The sequence below is a fragment of the Amblyomma maculatum genome, chromosome 10 (assembly GCF_055883805.1).
Source record: "Amblyomma maculatum isolate TAMU_Amacu chromosome 10, ASM5588380v1, whole genome shotgun sequence".
In the NCBI taxonomy this organism is placed as follows: Eukaryota; Metazoa; Arthropoda; class Arachnida; order Ixodida; family Ixodidae; genus Amblyomma; species Amblyomma maculatum.
Genome location: NC_139353.1, coordinates 8,946,914 through 8,969,755, shown reverse-complemented (window position 1 = coordinate 8,969,755; position 22,842 = coordinate 8,946,914). Strand labels below are relative to the sequence as shown.

Genomic DNA, 22,842 nt, shown 5'->3' with positions numbered 1-22,842 from the left:
GATGGTGAGGGTATCTCGGACGCTGGTGCCCGACGGGGTGAGTCACTGGATACGTAACAGGCCATTACCACTTATTACAAGGAGCTCAGGGCGAGCCTGCCTCCTCCGCACGCTTCGCTCAGCCGAAAACAGGCTACCCCGTGGCGGCGGCTGCAAGCGCGGTCGCAGCCAAACCCCTGGATGTATGTCAAAATCTTTCCCGGCATAGTAAATCCGTACTGTCAACTGTGCGGCGAGCCTGCCACGTTAGACCATATAATCTGGGACTGCGCGGACGATCCGCCTCCGGCAGATCTAGTACCATCTCCCTCGCTGGAATACTGGGAAGCTGTTCTCGCCAACCGGGACCCAGACGTCCAGTCCCGGGCCTCGGCAAGAAGTCGCTGACAGACTTGGACTGCCGGCCACCTGTAGCAGCTGAATGCACCCAAGGCGAAAAGAGTCTAAATCATCGCTGACAAATAGCTTTCTCTATCTCTTTCTCTCTTCATGTGGAATTCAGGTCGTAGAACCTTATGCTAAGGACATTTATTTAAAAGTAATTACCTAGCAATTAGTGCTACTTATAATGAACGCGAATGTTGCACGCAGCGAAGCACGAGGAGGAAAGTAAATGTTGAAACAAAACATAGCGTAAACAAGGAATTTTGTGGACTTACGTATGCGCAATATCATCACGACAACGATGACGAAAAACGCTTAAAGAACATCGCAGCTCTTCACAGCCACTGCCAGATCTGCAACGTTCCCCCAAAAGCCGTGCCTGTCGCCCTATGTATGCGCGCCACGCCTCGCGCAATGTGCCGCCTTGATGTCATCGTGTAAGGTGTAATATCGTTGCTGCCAGTGCTTCGAAATGAGCCCACGCTATTTCATGTCTATCTGCGGGAGAGTTAAAACCATTTAATTCGGACTCCCTGCCAGTACACACAGTCGAACACTTCTGCCGTGGTCCGGCATTGAAAGAAGCGCGAAGTGAAATGAACAACACGGCCACTAGCATCGCACGAGCGGCGGCGTCCGACGTATTTCTCGCACCTATAGGCTTAGCACGAACATGGCTGCAGGTCTCTCTGATTGACCACTTCGCGCGTGTATAGGTACTCAGTTGCTCAACTCTCCAGAGCTCCATTGAATGAGCGTGTCGACCATAGATCAGTTTTCAAAATGCAGGCCATAGAGCTGTTTCTTCCTGGAAAGGTCTACGGACGGTCTGGATTTCATTATGACATCAATAGCGGCTAATGGAGCTACGTGCACGGAGCTATCTGAGAAGGAACGTAGTAGCACATTAAGAGGTGAAAACGGCAGCGGATGAACGCAGGTCCATGAGCAAATGGCAATGTTAACAATCTTTTTATGACAAGCCTCTAAACTCAATTCGTGATACAGCACCTCGAAGGCGTCTGATTGACAATCATTTAGAATGCTTTCCGGAGGTATCGAAAGGACATTCACTTGTTCCATAGTATTAATTCTGTTATTTTCGGCAGCGCCAGTGGTCTGGGCAGCGACCCAACAGCGACGAGGCCACATGCTTTTATTTCGTATCACTGTCACTTCAAACAAACAAACAAAAAAACGAAACAGCTGGCGCCATCGCGAGTCATAATTGAAAAAAGAAAAACGCACGGCAAAACCTCGATGCTAGAAAAAAGCGAAAACATATGGCCGACGCTGCGGTCGCAGACTAACGCGAGGGGTAAAAATGAGAGTAACCTCCAGTCGCCGCATCGAGACAGACTGGAATACTGCACGCGAGTTAAAAAATGTGTGATGCCACCACTGCGGTCGGTTTCTATACCAGGAGGCATTGTGCTGCTCACAAGTTTTCTCCTGGGTTAAGACCTCCATGGGCCGTAACTTTTGAACTATATTTACGTAACATGACAGAGTCTCAGCTCAGGCTCACCGCCACTGAAGGAACGCTGCGTTATGCCACCAAACGGACTCACCCTAACGCGTCAGGTTGGATCGTGGGTCACTGTCAGCCGGCCAGGGGAACGAAGCACTCCATGCACGATCGGGAGTCACGCACTACGATGGCGGAGGCACCTACGTTCACGCACAAAGGGGACTGCTAGACGTCGACACGATGGTGGCGTTCGTCGCGGGGTTCGTAATAGCAGCTCCGGCGGAGATCGGCGATGGAGGTGGGCGCGCACAATGGAAAAAATGGAACTAACGAGAGAATTTGGCACTCGCCGATGGCTGCCTTCGGCTTCCCGAGCACCGATTGGCTCGTGGCGGCCGGCTCAGCCAATGGGGGCGCGCGCGTCGTTCCCGCTTCATCGTCGTCTGCTCTCTTGCTGCCCGGAGTTCGTCTGCCGCACTTGTACACCGCCGCAGCCGTAGCTACAGCGGAAATTGCGTGATGAATACTGTGTTGTGACACTGAGCCTGGGCGATGAATTCCAACGTGCGCCGACTTTAGCGGAAGCAAACTTGTTTTCCTTCTTCATGCTGCGTTCAAAATTGGCGGGAATTCCATTCGACCTGCCTGCAGTCACCGGAAGACGTTACAGCTTATATTCCAAACGTGAAGTTGCAGATTATTTTTTATTCCTTTATGCAAACACCGAAGTGCGGTCAGTGCAAACGTGAGGCTACTACGCCTGTTGGCATACGTGGTCGACTCGTTTAACGTTTTGCACCCTCCTATTCGAAACAATGCTCTAGTTAGATTTCACTGACTTCCAGAATCAGTTATTGCACTGGCAACAAAAGAACAAGACGCGAGGCGCCTTTGATCAGGCATAAAAGTAAAGGGTGATTATCACAAGCATTTTTCTTTGTCATCGAAACAGCGGGGAATGTAAGTTTTAGATCCTCTTCCAGTTGACTTTAATAGTCTAGTGGGAAAAGTATAGGAGGTAGATTACGTGCGTGGATAGTCGCCATTGAATGCAAGAATCGCATTACGGGGTCCTTGTACACTTTGTAAGCACACGATAGCAGCAAAGAAGCCCTTAACATATTGTATGAAAATGTAATAACGCGGTAATGAGCAAATTTCTATTTTGTCAATTTCCCTTTCTTTTATTGTGTGCAAAGGTCTGCTATTCTTGTATAGGCCCACTTTGAGTATTTGTGTAACTGAAGGCTGGACGTAATTCAGCTGGATATATTCACGCGACCTTTGTTATAATAGTAAGCTATATAATTCATCGGTTGTGTTTTATAACGCATTCTGTATGTAATCTCTTGGGCCCTGGTGCTCCTATCTAAAGCCTTCGGAAACAGCAAACAGTGAGTTTAGCGCGCGATCACACCGCTCGCTTTGGACCCGATTCAACCAAGCATGAAAACGTCGTATTATTTAGTAATCACGGGCAGGAGGGGAGAAATCACCCGATGCACGGGCTCATGCACGTGGAATGGCTAGCATGAAGCAGGATACTCTTTAGCCATGGCCGCGCTCAGAAATGGAACAACGACAGAGAAAGGAAGTCAAGAGGAAGGACGTTGGGAAAGGGGAAAATGAGCAGCCTATAACGTTCCTGGGACTCCAGAAACTGTGGGACCAGTGATAGCGCAGAAAGCGCGTTGACCAAATAAGGCACACATTTAGAAAAAACATGGCCCATGCAGATATGGGAGAGAGAAAATTCAGAAGAGTGCATGATTCTCCAATGCCTATGAACACAAACTGAAAACGAGAACGTCTGCCTCCCATAACAGCTCAGTATGCGTTGTACAGAACTAACAGAACAGGGCCGCGACGCATCACTCACAAAGAAATGGATCTTCGGTAACATAGAGAACTCCTGCTTGAGAGTTCAGCGGGACTGCATGGCATCGCCACATTCCTCTTTAAGCTCATTTTTTGTTTGTTTTGTACTGTGATAGTCAGCACTTCAGCCACCGACATGCACCAGTGCGTTGTGCGACGAAGATAAACAAGTACGCTGGGCTCGCCGTTGCAAGGTCCTCTCACAGCTCTCCATCTGAGCGTCTATAAACGCCCTATTACAGTTTGTTCGTTACTGCTAAGCCCAGCGCCATCTAGAAGCCTATACAAGTTCTTTTTTTTTTGTTTTGTTTTGTTTTTTGTTTTTGTTTTTCTACAGCACTCAACTGAAGTGCAGCTATAGTCGCCCAATCTGGACGACGCGGCAGTAAAAATGACAGCATCGTGGAAATCCCTGTCTCGTGGAGAATTTAATGAACAGTCATAATAATTGATTCTCAGGAAAGGAAAGGCACAGTGCCTGTCACATTTGTTCTGTGGACTGATTTATTTATTTATAGGACGGGAAAGACGCGGTAACTGTCTCACTTGTTTTCTGTAGACACCGCAACCGCGCCGCAAGGGAAGGGAGGAGTGAAAGTGGAAAGAGAGAAAGAGGAGCCGTAGTGGAGGGCTACGGAGTAATTTAGACCACCTGTGGATCTTTAACGTGCGCTAACATCGCACAGCACACGGACGCCTCTTCGTTTCGCCTCCATCGAAACGAAGCCACCGAGGTCGGGTTCGAACCTGGGTACTCCGGCACAGTAGTCGGGCGTCTTACCACTGCACCACCCCGGCGGGGCAGTAAGGATTAAAACCAGCTAAAAGACACAGACAAAGAGAGAAGCACACAACACAACGTTGTGTGCGTTGTGTTGTGTGCTTCTCTCTTTGTCTGCGTATTTTCGCTGGTTTTAATCCTTACCAATATGTACCAATTGGTCCAGCTCTCCACTCTACTGTACCTCCTACTTAATGCCGCGCTTGAGATAAGCTTCGGGTTTTGTAGCATTTTCTTCATGGGCCGTTTCTTGCGTTTGTACTTGTAACCACGGCTATAACTGGCCTAACTTGATGTGCTGCATATTGTGTAATGCTTGCGGACAATAAAAAAAAAGCAGTGTTCAGCCGAGATCCGTCTTCGTTGACTATACACCTAATGAGGAATCTATATAGACCTTATTCACTGTCCCGCCGAAGTGGCGCAGTGGTTCCGGCGCTCGACTACTGTTCCCAAAGATGCGGGATCGAATCCCGGCCTCGGCGGCCGCTTTTCGATGGAGGCGAAAAGCAAGGCGCCTGTGTGCTGTGCGATGTCAGTGCACGGTAAAGAACCCCGGGTTGTCTAAATTGTCGGAGTCCTTCACTATGGCGTCTCTCACAGTCTGAGTCCATTTGGGACGTTAAACCCCACAAACTACACTTTATTTACTATCAGGTTTGGCGGACGACAGGTTTGGCAGCCTCCATAATGTTGTGCGGAAAAAAAAGTAATATTTAACGATGGTGTGCCGTTGTCTCGTAGTATCGCTCAAGTTATTCCAAAGCCCTCCAATAGGCACCTCTTTCTCTTCTTTCACTCCCTCTTTTTGTTATGGCTTGGGTCAGGTGTCCGCGCTATAAAGTCGGGGCTTTAGTCCGTGCGTGTCAGCCCCGCCGGGGTGGTTCAGTGGTAAGACGCCCGACTACTGTGCCGGAGTAGCCGGGTTCGAACTCGACCTCGGCCGCTGCGTTTTGATGGAGGCGAAACGAAGAGGCGTCCGTGTGCTGTGCGATGTCAGCGCACGTTAAAGATCCCCAGGTGGTCGAAATTACTCCGTAGCCCTCCACTACGGCTCCTCTTTCTCTCTTTCCACTTTCACACCCGCCTTCCTCCCTTCCCTTACGGCGTGGTTGAGGTGCCCACTGAAAACAAGTGAGACAGTTACCGCGCCTTTCCCTTCCTATAAATAAATCAGTTCTTTTTTTTCCGCGCGTGTCATGAGCCTTTGTATGTTCAGGTACGCCAACGAGCGCTGCTGCACGAAAATGATAACTATTCAGTAATTATCACGCGGAACCGCGGCGTCATCGCACTAGGAAATGATTTGGAACAAAGATACGTTCGTGACAAAAAGAAATTAAAAAAACACAACAGGGTAAGATAACTCACCGGAGCCAACAACGCCGCCTTTAGGCCGCTTCACGGCGTAACGCTCTGTTCGGAAGCGTGAATTGCGTTGTGCAGTCCACAGCTTAGCTGCAGCTGTATTCTTCCTCCCTGAAAGAACAGACCAAAACAATTGGTTTACGAGAGAATTCATGTTCGGAACATACAGTGCGTTTACAATCAGGACTTGAGTGGTCCCGTCCCCCCATTTGTCCCGTAAACTGGCGGGCGATTCTTATTTTAGGGCTGCCTCAGAATGCTAACGCCATAGCCACAAAACATTTGGGGTTCACATTCTCACACACGCTTTCAACACCCTATTATATCTTCAAATGCATGAAACAATAATTCGGTGCCGGAGGACATACCGGTAACTCCTTAGGAGTCAGAACTCTTACTGACTCTAGATCTACGTGTCGTTACCCTGCAAGCGAAAATCATTTCCAAGCGCCCCGGGAAAGGCCCCACTTAATGTGTCTCTGCTTAACTGAAAGTTCTAGCCCTGCAGCTGTCGGAACCGCAGGACTTCTTAGGTAGGTATGCGTTGACGTACGCTAACACCATTTGGCAGGAATTATCAAAAATGAAAATGAGGACAGCTCCCTTCAGTTACTCCTACCAATAAACAAAATCAAATATCTGACTTTTTTTAGCTTTACTGACGTTTTTTTTTTGTTTTTTTTTTTGAAGGAGAAGGCACATATACACCCGACAAATTTCGACTCAAAATCCTCCCCTCGCTCAGGCGATTCAAATTCATGCCATCCTAACAACACTGACTATTTGACACCGTCCTGAAAAAAAAAAAAAAAAATCGTTGGACGCCCTCAGATCTCTCTCATGTGCTACAAGGCGAAAGCCTTTCCTGCGACTTTTGGCGCTCATTTACGCTCTTTCACTCATTGACTCATTCTTTTCTCCCCTTTTTTTTCTTTTTTCGCTCCTTTTTCTATTTCCACCACGTTTTATGCAAAACTTTGACTCATTTCACATAATTTCGGCATACATGGCTGTTCTGAGGTGTGCGGACTATATTGATGTATTTGGCTAATTTGACGCCTAACTGACTTTTAGGCTCTAATTAATTTCTCCACATCAACACAGCTTTCCATACGGACACATGTTTCACCCTCTACTTTCTAAACCATTCTTTTATTCGTCAATGAATTCATTTCTCGACAATATCAGTGTGACCACGTCAGCTTATAAAATCCTCCGTGAACCCACAAATTCTGGCCACACCCATGAGGTTATGAAGGATTTCGCCTTAAAACGACGGTGCTGCGTAGAGTAATATCCGCGCGAAAATCGATTCAGGTGCGCAAATTTTGCTTGCGACGTCCGCCTGTGATGTCTACTAGCGTATTTGTTTACTAGCGATGTCTGCTAATTGTAGTAAGCAGTCAGTGTTCTTTTATTAGACATTCGTCTGGAATTCTTTACCGACTCAATTGAAGTTATTATCCACATCATCCTACTTTAAACCGTCATTTAAGAGCTAATCATAGTGAATATTCTCCTATCTGGTGTTAGTATGTGATATGCCATTTTGCTTTGAACTTGACTTAATGACATTCCGACGTACTTTTTTTGTGTACCATTAATGAAACCCCTTACCTTTCTTATTATTCCTTGCCAATGGTACTGAAGACCATGTCAATACTGCCCACATTGTTTTGTATACTTCTCTAAGTACATGGTGGCAATAAATTTTATTCCCATGCCTGTCTTCCCATGCATCCCCCCTCCGCCTGTTTTGCTTCTTTTGCGTTTCAGACTTACATTTCAATTTTTATTGATACATTCGCTCACAGGAAGTCACCGTGAGGTATTGCCTTGGAACCTCCTTCTGTAGAATTTTATTGATGCGTTTTATATGAACCGTATAAGGACAAATGAAAATATCAAATAAAATCAGACATAGACGTGTGCGCCAAGAGGCAAGGTGGACAATGTCACTATACCAATATGAATAGGGCAGTCAACGTGTCAAAATAGCAAAGAAGTTCTATACTGATCTGTACAGTAGCTGAAGTAACCAGGACGATAATGAGAATAGCAAAAGAACAGAGCAATTAAACGCTCCGCCGGTAACGATGTACAGTGCTGAGCAAAAGTGTAGAGTCCATGCGATTTGAGAAAGCTGCAGCCAGCGTTTCCTGATGGCACAGTGACTTTTTTCACTATTTGCATATGGTAACTCTTATGGTATGCTTGCCCGCTTGCCCGAGTACTTTTGTCAGGCGCGCATTTTTACATAGAAGAACAGCAATTGCAGCTGATCACGTGGTCTCTCCTCTTTAGCGCAGTACTGTAGTGCATAGCTAAGCAAGCATTAGAAGCTATGAAAAGAGGGGAAATAGCTGGAGGGCTTATGTAACTGGATATTTGCTGAAAGACGATGAAAAAACTGTGTTAGAAAAGCTGGGCAGCCTCTATACACAATGCCTCATGATATCGACGGTATCAGAGTCCTGGAAAAACGCTAATATGATCGACGTCCATAAAAAAGTGGACGTTAAGGACTTGAAAAATTACAGACCGATCAGCTTACTATCAGTTCTATACAAGGTACTTACTAAGGTAATAGCTAATGTAACCAGCGCACACTTAAAAAACATTAGGCAGGTTTTCAGAAAGAGTACTCTACCATCGTCATATACATATATACTGCCAACCAAATGACCGAAAAGTGCTCGGAATATAACCAGCCCCTGCACATAGCATCCATCGACTACGAGAAAGCATTTCACCCAATGTAAACGTTAGCCGGCATGCAGGAATTGAGACATCAGGGTGTAGTCAGCCATATATGAGAATTAAGATATATATAGTGAATGCAAAGCAGATATAGTCTTCCCTAAGGAATGGAACAAAATTTCTACAAAGAAAATTGTTAGGCAAGCCGAAACAATATCCCCAGTACTAGCCACAGCTTCTTTAGAGGTATAGTATTCAGATACTTTAAATGGGAACACTAAGGGATAAGGGTTGATGTGAATACCTCAGTAGTCTACGATTTGCTTACGACATTCCACTGTGGAGTAACTCAAGGTACGAACTGCAAAGAATGATTATTGACCAAGGCAGGAAAAGCAGAAACGTAGGCCTAACAATCAATATGCAGAAGAATAAGAAAACGTTCAACAGCCTCAAAAAGAACAGTCACAAATAATATGGAAGCTCTGGAAGTTGTAGGCGAATATGTCTACTTAGGAAGGGTAGTAACCGCAGATACGGACTACGAAAGGGAAATATCTAGGAAATCCAGATCGCGACAGAGCGCATTTTAAAAGTACTCGAAGGTCAAGACCTGCAGCATACCATTATCATTCAAGAGGGAAGTATAGAACAGTTGCATCTTATCGGTACCCACTAATAGGGCTGAAACGTGAAGGCTAACTAAAAGGGTTCTACTTAAGTTGAGGACAACGCGCAGAGCTTGGAACGGAACATGGTAAGTCTAACGTTAAGAACTAAGACGAGTTCAGAGTGGGTCGGATAAATAACTCTAGTTAACTACATTTTAGTGGACATCAAGAAGAAATGGGCGCGCAGTGCGAATAGAGGTTGATGGTCGGTAAGGGCAACAAATTGTATTCAAAGGCAAAGCAAGCGTAGCTGGGGCGACATAAAATTAAGTTGGCGGATGAGGTTATCATTACAAGGCCAGGTGGATGCAGCGAGCACAAGACCGCGTTAATTGGATGAATATGGAAGAAGCATTTTCCCTGCAGTAGGGTATAATCCAGCTGATATTGATGATGTGGAGGTCATGCCCTCAGGATGGTTTGGAGTTTAACGTCCTGAAGAGATTCGGGGTATGAGAGATGTCGCAGTGGAGGGCTCCCGAAATTTGCACCATCTGGGGTTATTTAACGCGCACTGATATCGCACAGCCCATGACGCATTGCTTTTCGTCCCTATCGAAAACGCGGCAGCCGCGGCAGGGATTCGATCCTCGGAGGTGCTTTCATAACGCCACGCTGGCATTCGGCGAAAACGATCTCGCCTCGAACGGCGCGTGTGCCACGTGGGTGCATTTTTCTTATTCGCTAAGGTATATTCCCCACAAATAGTTTGAGCGTTCCTGAAAACTGCACACTGAAGAGCCTGATCCGAGCGCTGTAATGGTTTCTGTCTGCCGCTCCTCTTTCCAATTTATGTTGATGAACATGGGTACTGGCTATATCTGTGAGCTCTTAACTTAGGACCCTCTTTTATGACACGCAAGCGTATCATTTCTCAAGCGTACATAGCGTGTCAGCTGCCACATTATGTGCAAAACCACCGGACATAAATATAAAGCCGCACCTCATCTAAGCATCACGAATGTACCTGCGGGGCCTGGGGATATCATGTCTGACTCTGGATGCGAGGGTGCCGGGTTCAACCTCTAAGTCATCTTCCTATCTATTTCAATTTGGCGGCCAGACATTAAAGTAGCAATCTGTACCACTTCTATGCCTGCAATTCGTGTGACCTGCCGACGCGCACATGACAGAGGTATGATGGTGGTTATTCGCTCACAGCGCCCACTGCCAACCTTCTCCTCACACTTTCCATCATCCAATTGCGCCTTCCCGACTTCCGTCGCTGCCTACCTCACTCCCCAGGCGCGTACAGCAGTATCATTACAATGCCTGCAATAGTTGCACACCCAGGACACCATATCCTGGGCACACTTATAATCTGCACATTTGATTATAGGATGCGACAGCGTTAACGGATCTCTTAGAATCCCTATGCTTCATTCACCGATCGACTGAGTCATCTGTGTTCCGAACGACCACGAAAGGTTACGGACAACTGAACAGGACATTGCGTCCTAGGTTGACAAGTGCGAACTGTGATAAGGTGGCACCCTGCGACCCTCAAGAAACCAACCGCTTGCACCGACGGCAGCCCGCGCGGCGGCGGAGAACTTCGGGCTCTCTGTGCCGACGTGGGCGCTGCCCTCTACACCTGGCGCCTAGCCGAGTGTCCTCCTGGACCCCTACTGTGGGAAATAAAGTTTTACCAAACCAAACGAAAACCGACGGCAGCGCCGATGCCACTCAAGTAAGGACTAGGCGCCTAAGCGCTGGGCTCTAAAGACATTTACTGCGTGGACAAGCTCTTAGGCCTGCCGTAATCGAAGTGGTTCTAGCCTACAATGCAGTGAATCGTTAACTTCACTGAAAGGTTGAACCTTAAGCAGGTTTGTTTGGTTATGATCAGGAATTCCTCACAGCATCTACCTAGCGCCAACAAGCCCCCGGACAAACCGGATCACTTAGAAGAACTAACTCAGGGTTTCCACAAGATTCCGGTTCTAGCTTATGACAGCTGTGAAAAGCATCGGAGTGTCGATGCCTCAACTGACATTTTCGCTGAAAATTACCAAACTTTAAATAATACAAGCCTACACAAAATGGTAAAATTTAGGAGAGCTTGCAAAACAACGACTTTAAAAAAGAATCACCACTCCACCCGGTTTCTTTGCTACCCGCATCAAGCGGAGCAAGCGTTGGGCTTCCCTTCTTCTTCTTCCTTGATATTTGGCACATACCCACGAAGGGGGATTGGCCAGGGTTCAGTGTGGACTGCCAAATGTTTTACACAAACTGAATTAGTGTATTAAACTAATTGACAACTAAACAAAAACATAAAATTTAAGATCCCAAAAGTTATTGAAAAAAAAACTATGAAGCAAAAATTTAGAATTTTCCAAATTTGGAGTACAATTAGCAAGGGAATCTGTCAGTAGCTGTGATGTAGTTATGCAAGTACTGTCAAATTTGAGGCAACGCAAATCCTTTCGCACTCGCTCCGAAGGAGAGTAGAAGCGCGACCGACAATGTGAATCCCAAGCGTGCAATTGGAGTTTCTAAATGCACCCTCCTCTGATGTGAAAACCTTCGGCAAGCGAGAAGGAAGTGACCAATATTTTTGTAGCCGCTCTGTCTAAAGCTTCTTCGTTCTCGTCGTACCAATCTTAAATTCTTGCCGAATCTGCAACAACTCTGTGCTTGTAAAAAAAAGACAATTTTCAGAACATGCTTGCACGCTAATTACCTCCTCCAGTACTTCCAGGCTGCAAGCAAGCAAACGCTTGCACACACACACACACACACACACACACACACACACACACACACACACACACACACACACACACACACACACACACACACACACACACACACACACACACACACACACACACACACACACACACACACACACACACACACACACACACACACACACACACACACACACACACACACACACACACACACACACACACACACACACACACACACACTGCGTATCCCTGCAGTACATCTGTGCTAGTGTGAACCTTAACTTCTTTCTTATTCTTTTGTAAATAAAATGTTAGGATCTTGTCATGAAACATGGAGTGCTATAGCAATTGAACTAGACTATGTGTTGTGAAAAATGACCCCAATTCCGAAGCAGCTGTAGTGCCAAAATTTTGTGCTATTGACTGCCCTTTTTAAAAAAAAAAAAACAAGTAGCGGATCTAAAGAAATGCGTGCGCTGCTATGATTTATGAGCACAAGGCTAAGAAGAACACACAAATAGTTAAACGGTGAAGGTTACTGAGCTTAACCGGTTGTCTCGCCTTCTTAGCCTTGTCCTCGTTGATCCAAGCAGCGCACATATTACTCAAGAAAATGTTCCGACTAGCCCCATCCCAAGCACTTCTTAAAAATATTTTTTCTGGTCTCGAAAACCAGAATTGAATGTTGTCTTGAACGATAACCTGTTTTCAAGTTTCTGCATCGACAAGAATACTGCAGCAGTTTATTTCGGTTAAACTTTGTTGCCAAGCTCTGTTAAGCATAGCTGTACATTCATAGTAGCGTTTCTTCGCAATGCGAGCTTCTCGCTCTTCGTCGGCCTCTGTCTCGAACCGATCACGCTTTCTATTCGCTGCTGCTTATTTTCAATCTATCCTGACTTCCGCGCCAGGGCTTTGATGTACTCGGACAGGCACGCACTCATCTATGGCGAGACTGAGCGAGCAGGCACCAGTGATGCAGTTGTTAAACCTCCTCATGTGATATAACAGCGGAGAGCCTACGCGTCCATGATACGATCGCTTGATGGCCCCGGGTAGCGATAGGGACGAGGAAGAAGAAGCTGGCAGTGGTGTGACCAGGAGCGCCCGCTCTAAGCTCGCTCCAGCGGCTCACGGTGAAACACACGACAGAACAACATCGCCAGTTGCAGTGCGAAGAGTAGAGCTACGCTCTAATACATAGTTATCATTCCCACAACCACTAAATGAATATGCCCCCTTGGTGCTAACACCATTTCCTCAATACAATGGTTGGGAATTTTGACAGTGTACGTCGCTGTAAGGGAACGTTGTAGCGCATCCCCCCCCCCCTCCATATCGCTCAATAGTATTTCAGTCAGTACGCACTATTCACGTCCCAGCCATGCATGAATCTTGATACAAAACAGGCATGTGTTCAAATGGGCGTCCCGTCAAAGTCTGCGTGTGAATGTGACAGCTGTGGTCGGATTGAGAGGACCAATATAACCCGCAATAATGCTTGGAAATCTGAATACTAGTTTTCTTTATGTGAGCTTTTTTGATGCGCCGAATATTGCAGTTTCTAACTTGGTGGTATTCTGAGTGAAAGGGGACACCTAAAGGCAGTAGCATGTGCTAACACACCATGGCACCAAAGATTCGATGAACGGATGGTAAAAAGGGGTCAAGTGTATAAGTATATTTAAAGAAGTCTCAATACAGCCTCAATAACAAAAACGTTTGCGTTGTAAATTGTCCTTCATGGAAGTACAGGGTGCGAAAAGTGGGTATAGCAAACCCCTTCACGCTGAAAATGGGAAAGTACCAAGATGACCTGAAGTGAAGTTTAAAAATATAACATTACAACTTATGACGTGGCGGAAAGTTTATCTGCTGCGTTGAACAATCTTACATTTTGTGCATACCGGCAACTTTGTACTCGTCATCGTGTGTAAACTCAAGTATAAATCCAGCTTAGTACTAAAAGTACCAAAAATAATCACAGGAATACGACAGATATACGCCTGCCAATTGCAGATTTCTGTAATCACAGTTTTAATAGCACAACGAATCTGGTGCTTAAGCAACCATACTCTCCATAAATGACGTTCTTGAAGAAGAGAAATCAACTTACTTCATATCGAGGTGCTCCACTTCTAGCCCAGGCAACACAGAATAAGCCTTTTTCTCCATAAGGAACACTGTTACAGTGCTTCAAGGTACTCAGCTTCGAGGAACATGGCGTAAGTAGGCTCAGTCAGAGGCATAAAATTGTCCTTGTGACCAGGCAGATCTGATTGTAAACAAGCACACGTCCTCTTCGTATGCTTTGCTTCCGTCGTTCTTGCGATGTTGTCGTAACCAACGGTGCTCAATACGTCGTCCAGACTATTCTTAAAATCAAACTTCTTTTCACGAAAATCAGACTGTGTACAAGAGCGTCCAGCAGAGAGGATGTTAGGGCGCCGTTGAGTAGAGTAGCGCCGCTTCAGTATTTCTTGTTTAACATCATCTGAGCTTTTCATGTTTGCGAATGAATGCTTGAAACATGCGATTTATTTTCGTTATACATGCGACGGCTCATCCCTTAATCCGTTAAACTGGAGATGTGCTACATATTTTCGGAGGCAATAGCAACAGTACGTGATGGCATCACTAAAAGGTGAAAAATTACTGCATGGTTATAGTTATCTGCGTTCTGTGCACGTCCCCGGAGACTGCATTACAGCTTTTAAGAACGGTGTTATGCATAAATATTTAGGCACAAAGCGCAGATTATTAATGTAACATGAAAGAGTGCCTCAAAGCTGAGCGGCAACGTTCATTATCATATCATTAATACAATTACGCACCGAGACGCGGCGGTCTTTCGAAGCATACACAGGTAACAAAGCAGTGAGAGTGGGATACGAAAAAGCACGAAGGCGAAACAAAGGCGTCAGACTACATTATTTCTTCGCTATCAGAAGTCCCAGTAGGAGTTCTAAGAAAAACACAGATGTGTTGCAAACTAAGAAAACTGTGAATACAAGGAAGAAGAAGCGATGTTGAGTCATCTGATCCAACGTGCGCTCATTCAGACCCTTCTCCTTTTTCACTCGGTGAAGTTCGCACCGAACCATACCCAATGGTTCTTGCATCAGGGAACCTTCGAATAATCTGCGGAGTACATTGTTGTAAGCGCGAATATAGGGGAAGTTCTTGCGCACGACCATGGTTGCGAAAACTTGACCAAGAACCTCGGTAGGTGTCACGATCCTACGTGTCAGTGCACATTTCGGTACTTTTACCATTAAACATACCCGGTTGCCTCGTTGCGCGCACGATAAGCATTGCAGCCAGGTTTCCGTCACCAGCAACTTGCTGTCTCTGCCTCTTCGGAAAGCTGAGCTAAGCTTTTGATGCAAGATGCTGTTACTGCTGTTAGTTTCCAAGGCATGGTGCGTGGATGAACCCATGACGACGCACGGAACGACCGTCCGTTGGTCCAGCGCGTCCTCGAGTTCACTGAGCGTGTCGATAGATCCGGGAGATGCCTGTAGACTTAGCCTGGAGATCACTTCGCCCCGGAGGTAGTGCGAAAGAGGAAATATACTCATGAGCCAAACTCCGTATAAGAGACTGCATGCTACCGCCCATTGTCTTCGACGAGGAAGGGTAGTCGCAGTGCCCAAGAACATGGCCAGCAGGGTCATGAACGAATCCAGTGAACCACTTATGGACATCTGCGTTCCGTCTGCATAGTCAGCAGCGGTCAGCACCACGAGGCACGCTACAAATGACGCGCCTACAAGAAATACACCAAGCTCTGACTCGCCGAGTACGTCGAAGAAGGACACTAGAACCGGCTCGCCTAGGGCAGCGTAAAACGTCTCTTGCGTGTGCAGAATAATGGCGGCAGTCGTAGTGTCACGAAAGGCAACTGCTCTGGCACAGGCTATGTTTCCGTATATGTCTATAAATCCGTCGAAAAGGTCAGAGAAGAAGACGTCCGGATTTGTATAGTGCACAAATTCCAGCGTCACGTTGTAAAATGTGAGGGCGTTCCAAACAGAATTGGTATGGCGATTGTGGCAGGCCTTTGCCAGCCCTGCAGATGATGCAGTGTCGATGCAGCCAACGCGAAGCAGCTTATTGCGGAGCTCACTGCGCTTCTGGCTTACTAAGCCGTTTGTATTCCCGTCCCAGCTGCAACCTCTGTAGTAAACTGTGGGGGCACCGTCCAAGGAAGCCTGTCTAGTTCCACTTACGAATTCTTCACTGACCTCATGTTTATTTGGATAGCACGTAAAGTTCCTTATTGGAGTTTCGGAAACGTAGCGTCGAAACACGCTCTTCGCCTCTGTGTTGTTGTCTAACAGTATCCAAGAGACAAAATAGTGGAACCTTTTGTAAAGTAAGTATGCTTTCAGACACTCGGATGGGTTTCCGCCAAGTTCCGGTACGAGCACGTTCGTCTTTATGCCCGCTCGATTGTTGTCAGTCACCAAACTACGAAACTGTTGCATCGCCACGTTCCATTGGCTTACAGGCCAAGGTAGCTGGAGCAACCAGAAACGCTCTTTGTCTTCCCAGCGTCCTTTACACGTTATGTACGCCAGGTGGTCGTGCCTTGATATGTGCGAGCGAAGGATGTCGACAATGCGTTGGCTACTGTTCGATGGCAGTGTTCCGCTGTGGGAGATTGATCCCAAAGTGCTTGCCATGAATACTGCGACAAAGCATGTAGTGATCATATTCGTTGCCGGTTAGTGATTCAATACGCAACAATGTCGGGCACAAAGGCTTGTTGCTCGTGAAGAACAGTCATGAGTTGGCAAAGCCGGGATCGTTTACGCGCGGTGCTTGGTGAAGTAAACAAATATACTTTACACCTCTTACTACGGTTGCCTGTGCACTAAGTATATGAGGAATTAATCGATGCGGCAGGTAGCCAAAGCTACTAAGCATTCACCACACGAATACTAGATAGAACTAGCAGTGGTACTACACTGTTAGTACAACTCTGCCTGCCAATTTCAGGGAGCCAACGTATTCAAGAAGTTCACCAATTTCATTAGCGCTGATAGGGGTTGTAACCTCGTTTTTTCGTATGGTAAACTCTATGTAAGAGCACCTGCAGGCTTACATTTATTCCGGCAAAGCTTCCTAGCGCCTGGTTTTTGCGTAAAGTACAAAATCCCGGATCAGCCCAGTCTTCGTCACTGCTGTCATATATATGCTTCAGATACCCGTGAACAGCACGGGATTCATTTCAGCACGGCTTCCTCGCTACAACCCAGGAGGTTGTCACAGCTTCAGACTGGCGATTTCTCGAGTATGAAGGAGACAAAGGCAGGAAAGCTTCAGAGTGCGGAACATAAGGGAAATTTTGGCGGTGATAACTAGGAAAACGTACGTCGACCAAAACGTGCAATAGGTAATCAAAATTGCGTCTATGTCCACCGAAGCGCACACTGCATCTCTCAGTGAGAATTCATTCTGCATACGCCACTTTCTTTCTAGTGCACGACGGCAGCAAACTGTGGACGTAGGAAAGGCCACATAAACAGGTCGATCGTAAAAGCCCTATTTACTGCCAAAATTGGCCTTCTTTCGCTGAGAAACCCGCTAGCTCCGATAAGTGCCGCGGGGCCACACAAAAAAATGCCTTTAATGAGGCGGTCCCCTGAGAGTTTTTTGTGTATCTACCCCATTTTTAGGGGAAAAACACCTCTTTTTTTTGCAGTTAATTGAACCTGTCGAACAAAGAAATAAAATATGATTATCCACTCCTGGGCCTCAGCTGTGGAGCTAAGCGCCCGTGCACAACACAAAAGCAATTTTCAGGCAAGCGAGCACAAAATGCAGTGTAAGACACGAGGCGGACGGTGGGTAATGGCGAATGAAAAAACAGAGTTAAATGTGAGAGGACGTGCGCAATTTATTTTGGCACTTTTCTAAACACTGTATAATGACCGTACTATACCGATAAAAAAACGTAATGAACCAAAAACCTATATATTTTTTTGCATTGTTCACAAGAAGCCGCACCGACACGTTTCCGTTATTACTTTCTTCTGCATGTAAAATACCCCATCGCGCAATACCTAGTTCCTTTTGCTAGGGCGTGTTATTTTAACCTGTAGAACTTATGTCACTTATGTAAAGCTAGGCATGAAGCATGCACATGAAAAGAAAGAGCGCTGTGGCGCAGGTTCTAGGAACAGTAACAGCTTTGGCTGGTGAACCAGGAAAAAGCGGCGTCAAATGAGAATGGGCTTCTGGAATGAACGCCAACCAAACTAACCTCAGTGTATTCTGTACATTCAGTTTTACATACACTCACGCATGATAACAGGCTACATATGCACTGAACGAAAGGAAGCAGCTGTCAGAGCTGCTACCCGCCACGCTCGTCCAGAGAGGCGGCAATCTGTTCAGCCGCTGGTCTTCGAAAGGGTTCTCCCTCACCCGCCGTGCTCGGATGCGCTCACCGGCGGTCTGTTCGATGTACCTGCCGAGAATCTTGGCGATATACTCGGAGTTCACACGAACGGAGTTACTACACATTTATTGCATCTCGTCTCTTCTGAAATGAGAGCAAACCGACATATCGCAGATGATATCTGGCCCTGCCGTCGGGATAGATTGGCGCTCGCTCTTGCCAAAGCGTGGGATGACCGGGTAGCCTCATGGGTAGCGTCCACACGCTGCTTCGAAGACAGAAATCCGCACCCTCTAGTTATTCTAGCGATCCAAGGTTCGTGGGAAACGAACAAAAAGGCACGCACCATACCGTCTTCTTTCGAGTTAACAGAAACACCACAGCGGCACTGGCAAAGATGTAGGCGATTTTAAATGTCGCATTGATGAGCACAATAACGCTTGTGTATGTGTGTTTTCACTCCATCATCGTCTAAGTTACGCGCTGCTCATTTTCAAAAATAATAAAGTCGATGTAGTTTAGGCAACTAGAAATATAAGAGGAACGCTCCGCTAGTGCGTCGGCCTTTTCCTAAATTCTCGCTCATGAATCAGGAGGGGGGGGGGGGGGGGGGGGGGGGGGATGGCAGAAAGCAACAGCGAAAGGCACGAACCGGCTACCAAAATTTGGTTGCTATAATAGAGCTCTTTACGGAAGGTACATAAATTTACCAGGAAGTTTTCGAACAAATACGACGGATAATTAGTGTTTTGTACCTCGCGTTTTTAAACTCGATCAAGTTCTCTAGCGTTGCCAGTGGATGAACAATTCTACAGGCTTTATTTTTCCTCTTATTCGATTTTATACATTTTTCGTACTATACCAGGTCTTCTGATTCCGTCGTACTCCAGTGGACCCCAGGAATGGAGAATGGTTGTGAACACATCTGCGAGATCACTGGCATTGAGATTGTCTGAAACACTTCTTCGAAATTAGCGTTTCCTCGCAACAGGTCCCAATAGGACAAGCGCAGCATCCTGTGATGCGCTGAGGAAGACAAGCTGATTACCATAGGAAAATGATAGCTTTAGCAGGTGTTGTCAAAAACTTCCTGTTTAAAATCTTCAAACACTGAGAGTGAAGCAAAGGATAGATCTATGCAGTTCATATTTCGAGGAAGGGGGGGGGGGGGGTGCTGATGATTTTTTTTTCTTTGTTTCACCTTCAGACCATAAATATAGTCCTAAAGACGTAAATAACCTAGCTAACTACTTGATTCTGAACAAAACGCGGTTCCATGTGCAGTTTGAACAGACTTGAAGAGGTCCATTTCTTGAGCCCCATGATCTTTGCTTTTCCAAAGGTGCACTATCAGAATTAACAATAAAGCAAACGACAGGACCCTTGTACACGCTTTTAATGTTTTCGCGACTGCTTTGAAAAACATTGCAGAGGTTTAACTTGGCGGAACCTAGTTTAAAATGCGACAGCACTAGACTGGCGTAATTCATCTTGGTAAACTGCAGATGGGAGTGACATTGTCGCTACCTTCTCACCATCACTTGCCAGAGAGACCATCGTGACCAGAACCGTGATGTATGTTGGCCAAGTTTCAAGACTGACCTCGATTTAACCGTATCGTACGACAGTGCGAGCGTGGCCTAGGGGCAGCGTCTCTAACCCAAGACCCAGGGGTCCTGGAGGGTTGGATTCCGACCTCACCTTTACGAGCACCTACTTATTGGTCTCTCATAGCCTGACTCGCTTTGGGACGTTAAACCCCACAAACCAACTAACCAAACCATCTTTCAATAAAATGACCTCGCCGTCACTTTTAGAGCCCTTATTTAGATTCTGCAGACAGCTCTCAGTCGGAGTGCGCTTGTGTTGGTGCGCCGTGTTTGTTTAGCTTGTTATCGCAGATACGCTATCAAGGCACTGCGTAATACACACATTTCGCAAGAAAAGTGAAGAATGCAATTAAGCCTGACTGAATAAGTAGGTTTTTTTCGTCAAGTACGCGTCCTTACGTGTGTGACGTAACACCGTCTGTAACGTGAGATAGTCACTCGGTGGGCAATGCCGGCTAATATTGGAAGTATCTGCCGGACAAGGTTTCCCGGTGTTTGCTATCCTCGCCCGTTTCACATGCTGTTAACCTTGGTGGCTATCTTTGTCATGTGTTCGCTCGTCGAGGTGTGCTGTTCACGGCAGCAGTCGGTGGGTGTTGGTAAAGCAGCTCCATCAACCCTCTGCCAACGCAGTTATGGGCTCCGTATCCGCTTTCTTGACGTCGCGGTAGGCCATACAGATATTTTGCGTTGGAAATACCAGACGTATCTACTATTAACAAGAGGAGAATGCCAAGGATGAAGAACGGGAAGTATAGATGTGCAAGATGAAGCAATTTTATGAGGAACAGGACGGAGCCGAACATGCAACTGTGTGGCGATTAATTCCTTGCTCGCCAGTGAGATACAGAACAATGGTATAGATATAAAGGCTTTGTGCTTTTTTCCTGCGATGTGGTAAAGTAAGAAAGCTGAGATTGTCTTTTAACCTGCCCTGAACGCATTTCTTCTTAGAACTCCGCGTACGTGTTAAATGTACACTGGCCTATTACGGAGAATTGGCAGGCCGCACTGCCCATATCGGACCCAAAGTTTCGACTACGGCTGATGCTCAGAGCAAGGACAGGAGCTGAACCAGTTGGACTCCTGTACAAAGGAACCGACTAATCACCCTTGAAAAAACATGGAATAAGCAATTTCCTATCAATCAACCAATAACTTACTCAATCAGTCATCAATCAACCACTCAATCAGTCAATCATTCTCCCGCTGTCACAGAATCTACCACAAATTCATCCAGTTGCCGTTCTCCTGTACTTTTCAGAGGTGTCTGCAGATGTTTCGACTCGGTGTATCAATGAGAACAGCGCACTGTTTGAGCAAAATGTGCGACATGCTTACGTTATTGAATTTATCATGCGCCATGTTTCAGCCGCAATTGTAATCCCTGAATTTTCTGTTCGGCATCCAAACAGAGAGCTACACAGCTCATTTTATTCTGATGCACTATTGCATCCCGATAACATTGGACCATGCTGGTTTCTTTAGACTGCGCAGTAATCAACAGGATACAAATTGTTACGAGCTAAAGCAACCCTTTGGTTTTAGCGATGCACTTCAGCGAAGGTCTCGTGAACAATTTGAGCTAGCATTTTTTACGTAAAACAGCAAAGCAAGCCAAAAAGTGCCTCCTCATCTCGCCTCCATTGAAGTTCGAACAAAGCGCCCAGGATCGAACACGCATACCCGTACCATACCCAGAAAATCAGGACAACGCCAAATTTTCAGCAAGAAGTCATTTATGGTGCCATCAGGTACCATCATAATAGTGAATATGCCCGCAAATTCTCCTTCAGAACTTCGTAATTTTCTGCTATCTGTTCCCAAAAGCGGACCTCTGCAGTTTTCTATGGCAGTCTTACATACCAAAAATTGTGGACAAATGCAGTTTTTGACAGGACATTGTTTATGAACGCAGTTTTTCTTTTCATACTGCAACAATCCACTGCAACAGCGAATATATCTGCAGGTCTCCCTTCGATAGACTTGGAGTTCTTGTTTTCATATTTACGTTTTTGCTATCTTCAAAGGCCTTCCTAGCTGGGCATTTTTTTTTTTTTTTTTGTGGGTGTGCGTGTAGCAGCCTTAACTACTCGATACGACCAGAGAATAATCTTTGAAAGCAAGACTTTACTGATAGGCGGAAAGTTAGGTCATGCCTATTAATTAATACGTTCAAAAAAGCATCCGAGAAGTTTGCACAGCTTCCTCACAATAAACGTTTATGGCCGAGGAAGCTAGACTCAAGCCAGCTAAACGCCATAGCATCTGATACGAAATTTATAAGAATCAACCGACAGTACTGCGCTCGGGTTTCAATCAAAGCGCTACTGTCTTTGCCTAAAAAATGACTTAGTAGCTACAAAACTCGCAATCTGCATCCACGTCTGATTGGTATTAACATCAAAATAAGCAGTTACTGCTTTGCCTGTTTTCAACAAAAAAAAAAAAGCTAAACCTGCTTTGGTGGTGCATTTCTTTCCCTGCCGATAGCATGTTTGAAAGAGTGAGTTAACGATTTAGCGCTGAGCTGCAAAGGGACATTCACTTTACTTACTGCTCTACATGGGAATGTTACCGACTACCCTGCACATCGCACCATTCGTAGGTAGAAAATGCGGGAAGTTACGGGCAGTTGCCAATTTAAACACCGTAGAAACGACAAGGCAGTGGCATAAACAGAGCTCCTGTTCCCATAAAGCCTTCATGGCAACATGGGCGCGCACACAGGCACGGCCAAGGACAGCCGTCGCCCCACTCTGCATTGCGGGACGTGTTGATGGCAGGCACGAGTTGGGGCTGAGCGATAGGTGAAGCGCTTGCTATGCTGATTGCAACGGCTCCGTCGAATGGGAGCGCAGAATACAGGCT

At 46.2% G+C, this 22,842-nt stretch overlaps 1 protein-coding gene across 2 annotated transcripts in view; it reads right to left on the bottom strand.

Annotated features, from left to right (window-relative positions):
• The window catches only part of LOC146175531 (sulfotransferase 1B1-like), a 206,541-nt gene that overhangs the window by 161,329 nt on the left and 22,370 nt on the right, over nucleotides 1-22,842 (bottom strand). For both annotated transcript variants that reach the window (XM_084581923.1, XM_084581921.1), the window contains exon 2: nucleotides 5,886-5,993. The gene's annotated coding sequence lies outside the window, so the exon portion shown is untranslated. The remainder of the gene's footprint in view (nucleotides 1-5,885; nucleotides 5,994-22,842) is intronic.